At 42.9% G+C, this 6,606-nt stretch overlaps 1 non-coding gene across 1 annotated transcript; it reads right to left on the bottom strand.

Annotated features, from left to right (window-relative positions):
* Positions 1-5,631: 5,631 nt before the first annotated feature.
* On the bottom strand, positions 5,632-5,750 carry LOC145405936 (5S ribosomal RNA). Its single transcript, XR_013898473.1, has one exon. It is a non-coding gene; the product is annotated as a 5S ribosomal RNA (ribosomal RNA).
* Positions 5,751-6,606: the final 856 nt, after the last annotated feature.

Genomic DNA, 6,606 nt, shown 5'->3' with positions numbered 1-6,606 from the left:
CATGGCGGATTTATGTAGTCATGCATGTCTAAATGTATGTACATATATGTGTATTTATATTACAAGACCTTCGAACTTTTTAAAGCGTTTTTATCTAAACTTTGGACACGTAACCATTAGGGGTTCAATAGCCGTTATCCCATCCATGGTTCAAAATGGTGCTCTCTGTGGAAGTTTTTTGAGATACTTTTGTCCTCGTAAATCAGCTTTCTTTTTGAAATGTGAGTGGCAGGATGTGAGACATTTTTTAAACACTCATTATTTCTATCCGGTTTATTAGTCGGTATGAGTGTGTGTGTGTGTGAGTGTGTGTGTGTGTGTGTGTGTGTGTGTGTGTGTGTGTGTGTGTGTGTGTGTGTGTGTGTGTGTGTGTAGCAAAAAGTAAAATAAAGATTTTATTGAAACTTAGCAAGATGGTTGAAATTAGGTCCCAGATGGGCTAGTTTCAATTTCATGTCGATTCAAATATCCTGAGGGACTGTTTTGGTCCCTAATAATTGTCCATATGGATGTAGCATTTTCTCTACTCTGAAAAGTATCGCAGCCCATTTTCGTTGAGTTATATGGATCTCTTCAGAGAGAGAGAGAGAGAGAGAAGGTTGTAGGGCTGATGTCTATTACATCATTCATGCCACGAACAGTTTTACTCAGCACAAAATGGTGGTAGCTGTGAAATTGGTGGTGCCCATAGCTGTGATGGCTGTAGTGGTAGCTGTGGTGGTAGTGGTGGTGGTAGCAGTGATGGTGGTCTTAATGGTGGTGGTGGTTGTGGTAGCTGTAATAATCATGAAGACGGTGTTGGCGGTGCTTGTGGCGGTAGCTGCGATGATGATAATGATGGTGGTGGTGTTGGAGGTGGTGGCTGTGCGGGTAACGGTAGCTGAGACGATGATGATGGTGACGTAATATGTTGTCAAAGTTATCGGTTGGTATCTGCCCTCAACTATTAAGAACTACATTAACCAAAACATCAAGTTTGCATGGTCATTAGAGTGACTGCTACCTTATGATAGTAACAATACCAGTAAATTGCGCCTTATGAACTTGTGACGAGTGAGCGAACGACATGTTATCACAATTTCCCTCTGTTGTAGTATTTCTTCATGAAAAATATAGTGAAACGAAAGACATTCTCTCATATACACCCACACAGACACACGTATATGAAAACATGGGACAAATATGCGACATCCAGTGGAGTTCAATTTGGTAGGAATAGTTTGTTGCTGTCACAGTCGATTAAGTCGCAGCCAGTTGAGCACAGAGACATAGAAACACCCACCCACACCCACACCCACACACACAGTTGAGGCCACAACTGACCATTCCTAAATAGTATCATTACATGAGTCAAGCTCTGTACTAGGTTGAACTAAATGGTGTTCTAATATAACAGAGGAACTTGAAGCAAAAGTGTTGTCCAAATAACAGAATACAGCAAATTAGAGTAGGAATGCACTGAGCAAGCTCATCAGCTGTTTAGTCTGCTGCGTGTACCAAGGAATGCACTGAGCAAGCTCATCAGCTGTTTAGTCTGCTGCGTGTACCAAGGAATGCATACTTGTAAGTAGAATTTTCTTCTCTTAGTACCACAAGATGACCACCAGCTTTAGTAAAGCGAATTTAGAAGGAGTTAAGAAAAGGGATAAAGGTAGAAAACAAGATGAGGATTTCTACCAGGAACTGGTTGAAGTGGAGGTGGTCAACAAGCTAGTAGGGAGGGTGTACAGATTAGAGATGGCATTCCAGAGTGAAATGGATGAAATTAAGAAGCAACTGCACATGCAGAATGAGGAAAATGAAAAATTAGTAAAGGAAGTTGTAATGCTGAGTAGAATTTGGCTCGACTTCTCGTTCCAAATCAACCCAACACTGAGCGGGGTCCTCTTTCGAGACCGGAGCTAGTGCAATGAAGAGAGGCAGGACATAAAAACTTTCGGCAACACCATACACGTATATTATTTCAGTTAGACACAAGACACTTCAGTAGAGATTACATCACAATATAGAGCAATACAAAACCTTAAATAAAATATTGTGTATCTCGCAGGATACTAGCTTCCTAGATATTAATGACAATACAACAAATCTTAGTACTAGGAGTACAGTAAATACCCGTGCGCGCGGAGCGCGGGAGGGGAGAGAGGGGGGGGGGTTTGTGATTTTCCAGGAAGGGGAGGGGGAGGTAGGGAGACACGGAGAGTGACTTGGAACGGCGAGGGAGAAGTTATGATAATATTTAATGAGGCCCGATATTAACAAGGGAGTTTAGGTGTTTTCTATTGGCAAGAATTCTTTGACAATTAACTCTGGTTCTTATTTGGACTTCAAGAGCGGGGGTGAGGAGTGGGGAGGGTTTTCAGGGATAGCGTGCAGAACAAGGGAGTACAGTTATCACTCGCGGTCCTCGTAGTTTTGGTAACACTAGATTTCCGTCAGCACAACTTACATACTACACATTTCCCTGGTAGGTTATATAGGCTCGCACTTCCCAACGCGTAACAAAGTCGGAACCCTCGTAAAGTCTATTCCACTGTATTGTTCAGAGTTTAACCAATAGCACTCTAATGATGTATTATCCTTTCCTTGGGCTCTAGAGAGAAGTCCTTAGAAAACTCGGGATGATACTCGCACGTATCTTCACTTGGGGTCTCTACCCCTATTCTCGCCCGTTAATGTAGCATTATGTCCTGGGTTACCCCAATGGAAATGACATGAGATCACTGCACTAGTCTTATTCTAAGAACAAAGGAGTCACACTTAACCTACTTCACAATTGCGGATCCTCGTGTCTCTGGTGGAGAGAAACACGGTTACCTCAGCGATGATCCGGTCGGACTGAGGGCGTCGCCAGGGTAGGGCGACCCGGGAGGGCACGGGGCGACTCACTAGGGCGTCCTCTCACGTCCGGGGGCTTCTGGACTGGGCTCTGGACTGGGGCCGAAGAGGGCTAGGAACCTCTGGGTCAGGTCCCGGCGTCGCGGGGGCGTGGTGAGGTCTCGCCCGGGCGTCCTGGGGCGGGCCGGAAGAGGCGACGGACTGCTGTCTCCTATGGACAGGGGCGCCGGCAGGGAAGGACTGCGGCAGCGGCTGTCACGGGGGTCCGACAGGTAGGTCCTCTCAAGGGCCTCGCGCAGGGAACAGAGGCCGGGGGAGACAGGGAGGTCTTTCCTCCTCACTATACCCTGGGAGCGACCATCGATCGTCTCTACCGGGGTGCTGAGGGAGCGACCGTTGATCGTCTCTACCTTAGCTTGCAGGGAGCGACCATTGATCGTCTCTACCTGATTTTGTTGTGAGCGACCATAGATCGTCTCTGTCTTTTTTGTATGGGAGCGACCATTGATCGTCTCTACCAGTGTGCTGAGGGAGCGACCGTTGATCGTCTCTACCTTAGCTTTCAGGGAGCGACCATTGATCGTCTCTACCTGATTTTGTTGTGAGCGACCATAGATCGTCTCTGTCTTTTTTGTATGGGAGCGACCATTGATCGTCTCTACCAGTGTGCTGAGGGAGCGACCGTTGATCGTCTCTACCTTAGCTTTCAGGGAGCGACCACTGATCGTCTCTACCTGATTTTGTTGTGGGCGACCATAGATCGTCTCTGTCTTTTTTGTATGGGAGCGACCATTGATCGTCTCTACCTTGTTGTGGAGGGAGCGACCGCTGATCGTCTCTACCTTGCCACTGTTAGAGCGACCATAGATCGTCTCTACCTTAGGGGTGCTGTCTAGAGTACAGTTTCTGACTCCACCCCTAGCTAACTCGGTGATTCCGCCACGCGAAGGTAGTGTCTTTTTCCTACGGTGGCGGCGGCGCGGTGGTTGCGTCTCACAAGGGCGCACGGCCCGGGCTGACGTATGCCGCTGTTGCCCGGAGTGGTGGTGGCTGGCGGCGGCTACCCCGGGGAGTCCGAGTGGGGGTGTCGGCATTTCTGAGGGCAGACTCCACTGCTCCTGGTCCGCCTTGATGTCGGGGAGACTGCGGTATTCTCCGGAATATTCCGGAGAATCGATGCGGTCAAACCCACGCATTTCAGAAGTAAACAAGAAAGACACAACAATGGATGAGCTGTCAGTTAAGGTGGGTTGACTTAGAAGGAAGATTAGTGAAATGGCATGCACAGTTGTCAACCATGAGAGTATTATGGAGGAGTTCAGAAATGATACAGAAACAATTAGGCAAGCAAGCAGTCTGATAGATCAGAGCAGTGATATTGAAGAGAAGATAACCCAGGTGAATGAAGCGATGCAAAGTTAAAATAATGATGTGTAAATTATGAGTGCTGAAATGGTGAAAGTAAAGAAAGACTTAGAAACAAGAATCGAAGAAAAAAAGCATTAAAAAGGAAGTGAAAAAAAATCATCCAAAACAACACGAAATTGGTCAAAGATTCAGTAGATATTAACAAATGTATAGTAATCAATGGTATAGTTGAGGAAGAAATAAGAAAAACAAGATTTCGCGAGACAAAAAGGAGATGGCTAATATAATGAGCATATTGAAGGAACATTCAGAGGATATCTGTAATTAAGACATAGAACACAAAAAACTAGGGAAATATAAGAGAAATAAGTCAATGCCACTGAAAGTAACCTTCCTGATTTGAACACTGTTGAGGATATACTAAAAAATGCAAACAACTTATGGCAAAAGAGGAACTTAAAAATGTATGGATAAAAAGATGCCTAACTCAAGAGGCACTGGGATTACTAAAAGAAAAGAGGGAGGAGGCAAAAACAACGAACGAGAGAAGATCAGAAGAAGAGAAGAGTACATTTTTTACAAAGTAATTGGATTGCAGGTACAAAAGTTGTACACAACCAGAAGGGAATAAAAAGGAGGAAGGTAGTAGACCCAAGCTATAGCAAGTATGTAAACAAGATGATTAAGCTGATGTACGCAAATGTAGATGGAGTGGTATCTAAATTATTAGAGATGAATGATTATATCAAAGAAAAGGAACCACATATTATTTGCCTGAAACAAAATTAACACGAAGGATATCAAACAATACCCTAAACTTAGAGGAATACAATATATGGAGAAGACATAGGAACTTAAGAAAAGAAGCAGGAATTGTAATACTGACAAAGAAAAATCTACATGTCAAAGAAACAGAACTAGCTATACCCTCACAAGTAGAACTGATTGCAGCAGAAATTAATACATCTGGTGGGAAAGTAACTGTGACAAATTTATACATGCCACCCCGATGATACACTTGGGAAAGAGGCGAATATGAAGACCTGGCAGAGAGTACAAGTCGGAGTTTAAGAGCACTACTACACAGAATGGAGGAGAAATCTGAAAGAATTATATTAACTGAAGATTTCAGTACAAATATAAATTGGAATATTTTAGATATAAAAAGCCAGGAAAGTTGTTGGGACCAAATGCTCCTGGATCTTTTACAGGAGTTTTTCCTAACACACATGCATATTACATAGTTAACAGTAATGAGAGTTACAAAAAAAAACTAAACTACAGAAAGGGCAACTACCATGACCTAAAGAAGTCCATCCATTGCCAGACGCCATGTATCCCAAACGGGGTGGGCAAGGGCTTAGAGTTAATTGTTTAACAGGGAGGGGCACTAATCCTCCACCGACCCCACTTGACACGTAGGGATGCCAACAGCATCTGGTGTTCCCAGGCGGTCACCCATCCAAGTACTAACCAGACCCAACGTTGCTTAACTTCGCTGATCGGACGGGAAGCGGTGTATTCAAAGTGGCATGGCCGTTAAGAAGTACTTCTTAGAAATAGATTGGGAAACAGAGCTTAAAGGACAAGATATAAATGTTTTATATAGAAAATTATGTGAACTTTATGAAATAGGAGTCCAAAAATACATCCCACAGCACACAGAAGCAGAAAAAAAAAAAAAAGCTTCAGTAGAGAATGTAAAAAATCAATAGAAACAAGAGACTCATTTTGGAATAGATACCGAAGACACAATAGTGAGAGGGCATATGATAACTATAAACATGCAAGAAACAATTATACATGAATAAGGAGAGAAGACAATTTGAGGAAGACATTATAAATAAAAGTAGTGATCAAACGAAGCTATTTTACAGCTACATCCAAAGCAAGACCAAAGTAAAAGATATAATACAATCCATTACGGACAAGGGCATCATCTATACACAAAAGAAAGATACCTGTGAAACACTAAATAAAAATTTCCATTCAGTTTTTACACAAGAAAATAATTTTTAGAGAGATGATATGGAACATGCATGCCCACACATATTACCAGATATACAAATATCAGAAAAAGAAATACAGGATGAGTTAAGTAAAATAGACAAAGGAAAAACAAAACTCCTGACAAAATTCCATGTTGGGTGCTACATGAATGTGCAAAGGAGTTAAATAGACCAATATCTTTAATATTCATGGAATCCTTGGGTCAAGGTAAACTACCTGTTATTTGAAAGAAAGCAAACATTGTTCCCCTATTCAAGAAAAGGAATAGACAAAATCCACTCAACTACCGACCAATGTCACTAACCAGTGTTGTAAGTTACTGGAAAAACTGAGAAGAAAAGTTTGGGTAAACCATCTAGAAGAACACAATACGACAACAGAAAGGCAGTT

The sequence above is a fragment of the Coenobita brevimanus genome, chromosome 68, assembly GCF_032717465.1.
Source record: "Coenobita brevimanus isolate Jiangsu-jjx chromosome 68, ASM3271746v2, whole genome shotgun sequence".
NCBI classification, from domain to species: domain Eukaryota; kingdom Metazoa; phylum Arthropoda; class Malacostraca; order Decapoda; family Coenobitidae; genus Coenobita; species Coenobita brevimanus.
This window is presented reverse-complemented; position numbering and strand designations above follow the sequence as displayed.